Genomic DNA, 11399 nt, shown 5'->3' on the forward strand with positions numbered 1-11399 from the left:
TCGTATCTCATTCCCATCGGCTTCACTCGCACTAACACGTAAACACTTATGCATTTTCTTGGATGTTATAATATAACGTTTCTAAAGAGCAAATATAACATTTATATTTATTAAAATCTTCATAAATAAATTTAATGAAATTCCTTAAATAAAAATATTCGAATTTCAATATAAATTATTAAAGAATTGTAGAGAAGTATACAGATGTGTAAAGAGTATATTAATGAAATTCAACAAAGAAGGTATCAATCTCAGACAAAACACAAATAATGTGATGCATTTAAATGAACTACAAATATTGTCTTCTTCTTCTCTCACCACTACACCTTTCCCTTCCTTATGTTAGATATCAGAGGAAGGCCATCGTAAAGATTAAATCAATTCTGTTCTGTCCTCTTCTTATAATCCATAAATTTAAATATTCCATCTCTATCTCTATCTCTCTCTCACTCTCTCTCTCGCTCTCTCTCTCTCTCTCTCTCTCTCTAATATAAGTAATTTCCGCTACGGTCTACTACAAAGGTTTTTTCTCTTTCTCGATCTCCGTTCCAAAATTCTTATGATTCATCTACAAAAATTTTTTTTCTATTTCAACGGTTTTCATTTTGTCATCTTTACAAATAACACTTCATGTTCAGTGTAAATCCCCACCATATTTGCTGATATCTACACTCCACTCACATCTAGATTTTTAATGGTTAGACGTTTTTTACGTATTATTTTATTTTAGTATACTACCTCAAACATGCTCTTACATGTATATTTTAACAAGGAAAGTGAGGATGAAATGATGGGTGGACGTGAGGATTAAAACAAGGATGAAATCGTAGCGAAAAATTTCCAAACCCGCTATATAGACCGGCCAATTACTATGATTACCGTTATCGGTAATCAACTATCAGTACAGCCGGTATCGGTGCAGGTGTTACCGGAATCAATACTATTATTACCGATATTATTTTTTCTAGAGGCATTATTATTATTATTATTTTTAATAGAGGCAATATCGACATTTTGGATCAAGTGTTTTTCACCTTGGTGTGTATGTTAATAGTCAGAAGTATCGAATCTGGGTTACTGAAAACCTGCACATTTTCTTTGAATCTCCCCTACTCCAACAAAAAATAAGCGTATGGTACGGGCTTCAAGACGAATAAGACATTTGTTTATTTTTTTTTTTAAACTGTCAATTCTGCCATCTACCAAGAAATTATCCAAAAGTTCTTAGCCTAACTTCAAAAACATGATGGTGACAGTTTGTTGCAAGAGTACAGCGCCACTTGCCATACAGCTATTATGGAAATTCTACAGGATTCTTTCGGTGGAAGAATCGTTTCTAAAGAATTGTGGCTACCAAGATTCCCTGATCTGACTAATCCAGACTTCTTTCTGTAGGGTTACTTAAAAGAAATTTAAGGAATATTGTTTAAAAGAATTAAAAGAATTAAAAGAATTAAAGGAATATTGTTAAACGTGTTGACATATATGCATAGAAATGAATGGACATGATTTTCAACACCTGTAAATTTTTATGTGTTTGCTAACAAAAAACTATTATTTACAGAATAAATAAGTGATGGGACAAATCTTTTAAGTTGAACACTCTGTGCATAGTTTTAAAAATCCACATATATTATATATACTTATTGAAATTCTGTCCACACGCTATATACCATCAAACTAAGCGTTTCTCAATCTGGGGGTCGCGAAATTAGCCTACAAGTTTTCATGTAAACAACAATGAAATAATTTTAAGAGAAAAAAAATCATTTATTTTAAACATTTTACTTACATTAACTACACATGTAAAGAAAATAAATTAATGAGATGGTTGCGTTTGTTTTTCATTTAAAACTTTCTTCATACGTGGATCTCTAGGGTTTCTCAGTGTTTCTAAAATGTTAGAAACACTCAAAAGAAAATTATTTTCAAGTGATAAAAGACGATTCCTATATTTAGTTTTTAGCGGAACCATAGACGATAAACCCTTTTCTAAATCGTACGTATCTAAATCTATTGTATTTAAAATGTATCTAAATCTTCAGATGTAAATTATAGTTGTAACGTTTTATCGGCAGACATTTCTACAAGCAGGTCGTGAACCTCAACTGGTAACTTACCAGCTGTAACAACGTTTTCACTAAATGAATTCAGTACCCATCTCTTCGAGATCATTTTTATCTTCCGGGTAATACTCCGCCAACTGAATCTTTAGTTCCCGTAAATGCGTCTTCATCCTATCCAAACTGTGGTGAAGAATAGTGTCTTCCTCAACCAAAGTTTTCTCAATATAATCGAAAGTAAGAGGAACCATTAAAGTTTTGCTTTGAAGGCAAATAATCTAGACATCAAGCTTTTTAATGAAAGCATGAACTAATAAAATGATTTTATCACGGCCTTGTAAATTCACATTCAAGTCGTTTAAATGTGAAAATATATCAGCAAAGTAAGCCAAAAGCAACAACTTATATTCATTATAGTCATTATTCTGTAAAAAAAAAAAACACTGAGAATGGCGTTTGTTTATTCTGGAAAAATATTATTGATTCATCTCGCAATTCCAATAACCGGGTTAACACTTAGGTCAGGTGCTTATCAGCACCTGACTTCTATATGGAAAAGAAGAGATTTTTCCTTTTCATCCCTTTCATCGCATAGTTTAGCAAACAGCCTATTCTGTAATGGTCGACTTTTAATAAAATTAACCATTTTTACAGCTTTACAAAGAACTTGTTTGAGATTTTCTGGCATATGTTTTTGGCAAGAGCATGTCCATCAAGGAAGCAGTGCGTCCATTCCGTCCTTAACATAAGACAATCTTTTATTTTTTTTCAGAAATCCACTGTTCTTTCCTATTATCGTCTTTACACCATCAATACATACTGCAACACATTTTGTCCGATTTATGTTATAGTTATTAGTAGCTTCAGAAAAACATCAAAAAGATGTTGTCCTGTTGCATAACCAGGTATTGATTTGTAAAACAATATATTTTCTGTAACTGATCTGTCCTATCGCATTCATATCTCACAAAATAAGAACTGAGAAATGTTTGCCACATCTGTTGATTCATCAGAATGAATTCTAAAAAAAATTACTTAAACTCACTTGCTGAATTATCTGATCGCGAACATCGGCAGCCAAGTCATCGATTCGCCTTGATACTATGTCGTTAGAAAGCGGAATTTTTTTGCTTCTTTCATGCCTATTAAAATACTGACCGTACCAATTGCAATAGGCAATATGAGGTTTTCTGCGATTGTATGGGATTTGGACATTTTAGCTACTCTTAATGCTACGAGATAAGATGCTTTACGTGTACTTTTATCAGTTTGACTTGAATTACAAATAGAAGCTTGTACATTTCTCGTAATATGTAATCTTCTTCGGAAAAATTCCAAGGGTTTGCTTTTATGATCCGGATGTTAATTTCCAAGTATCGAATTAAATTTTATCGCTTCATGCTTTTATCGGAGAGGAATTGAAAGCAAACAACGCACTGTGGCTTTCCATCCAATGAGGTAAAACCATAATTTATATAACTGTCATCGTACAATCTTGTCTTTCTACTTATCGATTCACTGGATGTAGATGACTCACTTCATTTTTTGACAAATTTATCCATTTTGCATAAGAATCTAATTGAAAAAAGTTACACGTTTGACCGCACACTAAAAAACCCGAAAACTCAATTATTATTATTATTATTTTCAATCAAACTACGCTTTTAAACACTAAAATAAAGGCACCAGACGCAAGCTTTGCATGCGAAATTAAACTGACGTTCTGCAGTCCCTTACGCCTCTTTTATACAGCTGAGAGCACGACGTGTTCAAACGTATCATATGCATGTTCGAACATGATGCTCTCACAGTGAATATTATGCAAGCACACCAAATTACAAGGAGCACGTACACGTCAAGTTGGAACCTGTAGATTGCTCATGTTTTTACTCTTTATACATGCATATCCATCGCTATCAACGCAGCTAAATAGTTTTAATTAGGTTTCATTGGGTTGTGGTTGGGGGATTGCGAAATATTCATTTATATATCTTTTTTACTTTTAAGCTGAAAAGATTGAGAATTGCTGATCTAACTGTTCAAGTATCCAAATCAATTGTACCATTGAGCCAAATCTCAACGGAAGCTTCTACCAGTACTTTTTTGTGGACTTTCTTTTCGCGAATACGCCACGTAAGATGTGAATATAATAAAGTCCAGTTAGGTTTTACGTAAATCTTTTTTTATTAGTTTATTAAAATTGGATTGTGTTTCGTGACTTAGAAGCATATAAGAATAGAAAAAAGAGTGACTTGGAAGAACGGAAAAAAGTTACATTGTGATATAGTTATAAGATATTTCTTTAAAGTAAAAGAGTTGTTTTCTTATAAGTGCCATTATAACTAACAATTTGATAAAACTTATGCGATACTCAAATCGGGTAATTACGTAGCAACAGATTTTTGTATGAACTTGTATCGATAATTTTCATCCCCTCGATTCAAAATGATAATTATCTAAATGATATTAGTCACGTTTAAATTAATTTAAAAAATAAAAAATTAAACTATATTAAAAAACTCTGTGCAATTTTTATCTTGATGGATTAAGCCTTAATTGATTGATCGCTTGCCAGTAACCAGTTTTTATAAAATATTCATTAAAGTGCATTCAACCCTAGTCTAACGACCTTATGAATGCTGGTTGATAAGGCACTTATCCAGTAATGAAACAACAATTTTAAATTTTTTATTTTTCGTAAGCTAAGCTAGCACCTTACATTTGGCTTCGACCTGTTGAATATTGTGACCTTACAGTTTGCACAAGGAAGTTTATCTTTTGTTATGTAAGTGCCTGAACAATGTTGTCGTGAACTGGGCACGTCAGTGAAGCGGGAAAATTTAAAAACTTGGTTATCCGTTTGACATGTGGGTAAGGGCGTGACCTTGAAGATATATTATCGGTCATTTAATTTAATTTAATAAACATGAAACAGTAGTTAGATGCACATATTGCTTTCTGTGTTAAAACATTTTATAAAGATAGTGACTTCACAAAAACTATGCGTAGGTTACTTCACAATCGGTTCAATATTCCGTGTCATGCGCGGATACCGTCTGTTCATGCAATTAATTTATGCGTTAAAAGGTTAGAGGGAACTAGGTCCAAATTAAATTTAAAACATAAAGATGCAACAAAAAGTGTTAGAACGCCAGAAAACATTCAGGTCGAACTGCCATAGCAGTTCAAAATGCTTTTCCATTAAACAAACATTAAATGTCGGTGAACTATCGATCCGTCAAAATTTACTTAAGGACTTAGGTTTTCATTTCTGCAAAACTAAAAATGTTCAGGAATTAAAAGATCCTGATTTGTTTGCTCGCATGAATTTTGTCTAGAAATGTTGCAGTTTGAATGCGATGAAAACTTAATCTACCGTATGTTTATGTCAGATGAAACTCATTTTCACCTAAATGGCTTCATAAAGAAGCAGAATATAGTCGATACTGATGAGCTGAAAATCCACTTCAGTTACATTAGAAATCGTTGCACAGTCCGTAGGTTACAGTGTGGTGTGCACTATCGTCATCTGGCATTATTAATCCACACTTTTTTCAAGACTACCGAAAACGCAACAACCGTTACTGCAGCGCATTACACAAGCATGATCACAACATTTTGAAGCAGAATTAGCTTGATTCACAAATTACGTGGTTCGTGCTACAAGTCATTGTCTTTCCGAACCATATCACATCCAAAATTAGGAACATATTTGGCCGGCTAGATATCCTGATTTACCCGCATCCAACTTTTTTCTTTGGGGTTTGCTCAAGAGCAAGGTGTATGTTGAGTGACCGAAAACGTTAGCGGAACTGAAATAAAAAATTTAAGAAGCTGCACCCATTACACCAGCCATATTATGGCGAGTAACGGAAAATTTTCGATTAATGCTACTAGAGGGCGCAGATCGTAATGGTGCAAATAACCGTTAAGCGTTACTTACAAAAATAAAATGCCATATCTTACAAACAGAAAACTGTAGATAGATTCAAGTTAAAATAAAAACTTATTTGAATACTGGACTTTTAAATTTTCCTGTTTTACTGACATACTCTTTATATGTAATAATCAAACTGCTGCACGAAATAATTTTGACATTTGATAGCAGAATGGCTCTCATCTCTAGATTCTACAAGTCATATTAGCGCCCCCCATATTTCATGTCGAAAACCAAATACGTATATAAAATTAAAATTTCACACCGCGAGTAAACATATCATTAAAATTCTCTTAAAATAGGCTAAATACGTGTTTATGACTACAATTAATTTTTATTATTTTTAGCAATGACAAAGACTAAAATCCTGATGTGTACAAATGTAAATGTACAAATGGATAATTTTTTTAATCTATACAAATATTATCAGTTTTATGAACCCGAGAAAAAATCATTTCAGATTTAATATTCGGAGACGGAGTCATCTATTTTTATTTTTAAGGTCACCAACGCTAAAATAACGGATAAAACGATCTTTAATGACCAAAAAGCCCATACTTTGATAAGTATTTTTATTCATTCATACTGTTCTGCCATTAGGGCAGGTCTGTCATCGCTGCTGCTCTTCAACTTGTTCTATCCTTTGCTAACCTCTTTGTTTCCGTATATTTTTCCTTTTCCATAATACCACCCATCATTTGAAATCTCTTCCTTCTTCTTCCTTTACTTCCATTCACCAAACCTTCTATTGCATCCACTAATAAACACCTTCTTCTCATACAATGTCCTAGCCAGTTCCTTTTCCTATATTCAATCACATTTGGTATCTTACTGTTCTCTCCAATTCTCCTTAATACTTCTTCGATTGCTACATGGTCTTGCCAACTGATATTTATCATTCTGCGCTACACCCACATCTCAAAAGCCTCAATTCATTTTCTGTCTGCCTTTCTCATCGTTCATGTTTCAGCTCCATAGAGTATCTCGCTCAAAAAAATATTTCATTTATCTCTTTGTTAACGCTGAATTTAACTTTCCACACTTCAGCCTTCCCTTCTTATTAAATGCCTGCTTACTCTTCTTGATATTCTTTTTTTAATTTCTACTGTGAGTGTCAGGTCATCAGTTATGAAACTCCCAAGTACTGAAATCTCTTTACCTGCTCTAAAACTTAATTTCCTTTATTAATCTCAATTCTCTCCTCTTTTCCGCGGTTTTTTTAAAAATAAAATTATAAAACCTCAAACTCAGATGTCTTTGTTAGACAAACTATTATTTGTTCTTCTTAAACCCTCTATAATAATTTATAATTTATTTTTATCACTTGATGTTCAAAAATTTTCTCTTTATGCACATTTCAAAAAACTCATTTTTCCTTCAGAATTATCAACAGAAATCTGCAAACAAATGACTTTAAAATCTTTTCCTCAGGCCCACTTTTGTTTTACTTCTCACACCTTCTTTTCGTTAAAACGTTTCTTAATGGGAATTTTGGTTTTTATCTCGCTTCCATTTCTTCAGCTCTTTGTAATCTCTGTCCTTATGTATGTAAATCTGCTATATTATACTAGTATATAGTACAGAGTGATTCAAAGAAACGGGAAATTTTGAAAGTTGTGTTAGTAACCGTGGGCGATTGGTACCACTTATAAGTGGCGCCAGCCTCTCCAACCTAACCTGCCATTTAGTTGTCATGGATCCTTGGAGTGGTGCGCAACGTGCATTTGCTATCAAAGCGTTTTACAAAAACACTGCTTGTGTGGAGGGAGCACGTAGAGAATTTCGCCGTCATTTTAATCTGGGAGGCCACGACCGTGTTCCATCAGCACATGCAATTAAAACATGGATATCTAATTTTGAGGAAACTGGTTGGGCAATGAAAAAGAAACCTCCAGGCCGTGAGCGAACCATCCGTACACCACAGAATGTTCAAGCTTTACAAGATGCTGTCACACGAAGTCCACATCGGTCGTCTCTCAGCATCTTTACAATTGCATAGTTCAAGTGTTCGAAGAATGTTAGAGAAGGACTTGCAATACCATCCATACAAGTTGCAGATCGTCCAGGTACTGAAACCGAACCATGCAGTAGTGTGAGCACAATTCTGTAATGTAATGCTTCAGAAGTTAAATGATAACGAAGAGTTTGTTCACGAACTGTGGATGTCAGACGAAGCGCATTTCCACCTCAGTGGATTTGTTAACAAGCAAAATTTCAGATACTGGGCACAAATCCTACGCAGCTTCACCAGCGTCCGTTGCACATCCAGAAAGTGACCGTGTGGTGTGCTATGTCATCTTACGGTGTTATAGGGCCTTATTTTTTTGAGGATGACAACGGTCTTGCGATTACAATGACGTCGGCTCGTTACGTGTCCATGCTTGAAACCTTTGTTGTGGAACAACAAAAGAGATTTCCACCAATTCTTAACACAGCTTGGTTTCAACAAGACGGAGCAACGTCACATTCTGCACGAATATCGATGGCAGCTGTACGCCGATTGTTTGGACAACATGTCATTTCACGAAATGGTGACATTAGATGGCCTCCCAGATCGCCTGATCTCTCAATTTGCGATTACTTTTTGTGGGGTCACCTTAATAGCAAAGTGTTCCACAGTAGACCTGCTACAACGGAAGAACTGAAGGCAAAGATCCGAGAAGCAATTACGGAAATTCCAGTTGAGATGTTACGTCAAACCATGAGCAATTTAACGAAGAGACTTCGTGAGTGTTTACGTAGAAGAGGAAATCACCTGCAAGATGTCATCTTTAAAAAATAGACTAAAATGTATGTATCCTAAAATGGCAAAATTTGTACAATTACATGAAATAAAATTCATTTTCTAAAAAACATTTTTCATTAACGTTATTTAATTTTTTTTTAATTTTCCGTTTCTTTGAATCACTCTGTACATGTATAAATGTATCTCTCTCCTCTTATATCTAGTATAGTAAATATACAGAAGAAAATACATGAAATTATCAAATAGAAATAGATTATTATTTGTATATATATATATTTTTTTAAATTATTATTAGAAATTATTTCAAATAGAAATAAATTGAATTATCAATTATATATTAAAATTGAATTTATTTTAATTTTTATTATGCATAAATGACAGATTATGGTAATAACCTCACGTGCAGTAATAAAGCACTCGTTCTCTTTCTCAAAACTTAGTTTTTTTATATTAGTTTTCATCTTACATCCCAACCCCGTAGGGGAAGGCACCCAACTTGTGATGTTACCGGTAACCACACCAACCCCTCCATCCCGAGCCTGGAGGGGTTTTACCGGAGATAGTCTTTAGCCTCTCTAACTGATTACATCTCACAGTAATCAGCCAGGCCTCGGTCGGAATGCCACCGATGTAAATGCCTCGGCAGACATTTTTAACAGTAAAATACAAATCAAATTTTGTCTTCACGTAGGTCTTAAACGGACATCTTCACAATCAACCTAATATGATTCCCTCAAACTAACTAGCGGAGACCGCGGAAGAGCGGACCCCGCGCCTAGTCTAAATTTGACAACACCGTTTGTGACTGTGAATGCCTCAGAAAACAAACGATTTGTAAGTCAAATCAGTACTATACTCATACCAATCAAAATTATGTTTTACGCAACATAGAAATTCAGACCTACACCCAATAAGTCGACCAAATTAGGTCACCTAACAAGTGGACCGTAACCTCATTCAGGTCCGCGCAGGAGCCGGGGACAAACCCCGCACTCCCACCCGGTCCACCTGGAATCCTACCATGATCAAAAAATACCTCGATTAAACTCTCTTTGCAGACCTACACACCGCAAGGGCGCAAAGAAAACCAGCCACTATAGATCACTCTTCGAGGATCACCCTGTTAATACGGAGATCCAGAAAGGAATGTATTCTCTCAATTTCCCTAACAGCTGCTAACGTTCGACCTCATATTGGCGACAGGCATAGAGGACGTGGTCCACTGTATCATCAGTTCCATAATCCGGGGATAAGGGGGATAATCCACCAACCGAAACCTAGCCAAACTCGCCCGAAAGACACCATGCTCGGAGAGAAACTGTCTGATACACTGATTGGGGGAAACCCATCTAATCGCACCTAAATCAGACACGATAGGAAGTATACCATGCGTGTAGCGACCTGTGGGGATTCGTTCCACCTGACCTCCCAAGACGCAAGGACCCGGTCTTCAATCTCAAATTTTTTTCATTTTTCCTTTTCTAAAGAAAAATGAGAACGTCAATAGGTTATTTGCCTTGGAAATGTACCGTTCCTTACGCTCATTAGCCAAGATATCTATTGATTTGACTCTGGCTATAAAACAGACTGCCTCCTGTGAGACTGTTCTATAACCGCTTATAACAGCCAGCAAGAGGAGTCGCTGGGCCCTCAGCAAAATGTCCGCGTAACACCTTACAACAATGTAATTATAAAAGTAGTTTTTTAGTTTTCTTAATACCGGGAATTTAAATTAAATAACTTTTTTTACAATTAATATTAAGGCGATCAATAATAATATATTATCATTGTGTTATTTTTTCTTAAATGAATATATTTTATTTGAAATTAAATTATTCCGCATGATAATTTTAGTGATAACGAGCTGCTTAACTGATATACAGCTAGCACAACCTGTTTAATTGTTTAATCATAAACCTTACTTTATTCTAAAATGTAGTTAATACAACCTATTTCAACGTAATATATATATATATATATATATATATATATATATATATATTTATTATTATTATTTATATATATATAATATATATTTTTATATAATATATATATTATATTTATATTATATTAATATTATATTTTATATAATATATATTTTATATATATTTTTATATTAATATTATATTTATATATATATATATAATATATATATTTTTTATTTATATATATAATATATATATATATATATATTTATTATTATTATTTATTTGCTGGCAGTATTAAACAAAAATTACATTCATAATTGGAAGGATAGTTTGTTTCAATTCATATTTTTAAGCATTATCAACGACTAAGATCATTAGGGATCATATTGAGATTAGCTGCTATAAATTTTTCAGACCTTGAAATCTTATAAGTTCTTTCAGTGTAGCAAAATCATGCAAACGCACGTACCACTGAAGAAAATATTTAAAACACAAAATTTACTAAATTTTCAGTTTTCGTTTTTGATAACATCTCATTTTTCATTCGTAATAACGAACGTACATCTATCTGTTCATATTAAATATAGTGATTTTCATGAAATATGTATCAAATCACTCATTTCAATACCTGCCAGTAAAACCAGTTTCATGAATTAAGTGGCAGACGTAACGCCAGTTCCTGTAAGCAACCTGAAACAAAAATTTATAAGCACCTGAAAATTGAT

The sequence above is a fragment of the Lycorma delicatula genome, chromosome 1 (assembly GCF_047948215.1).
Source record: "Lycorma delicatula isolate Av1 chromosome 1, ASM4794821v1, whole genome shotgun sequence".
NCBI classification, from domain to species: Eukaryota; Metazoa; Arthropoda; class Insecta; order Hemiptera; family Fulgoridae; genus Lycorma; species Lycorma delicatula.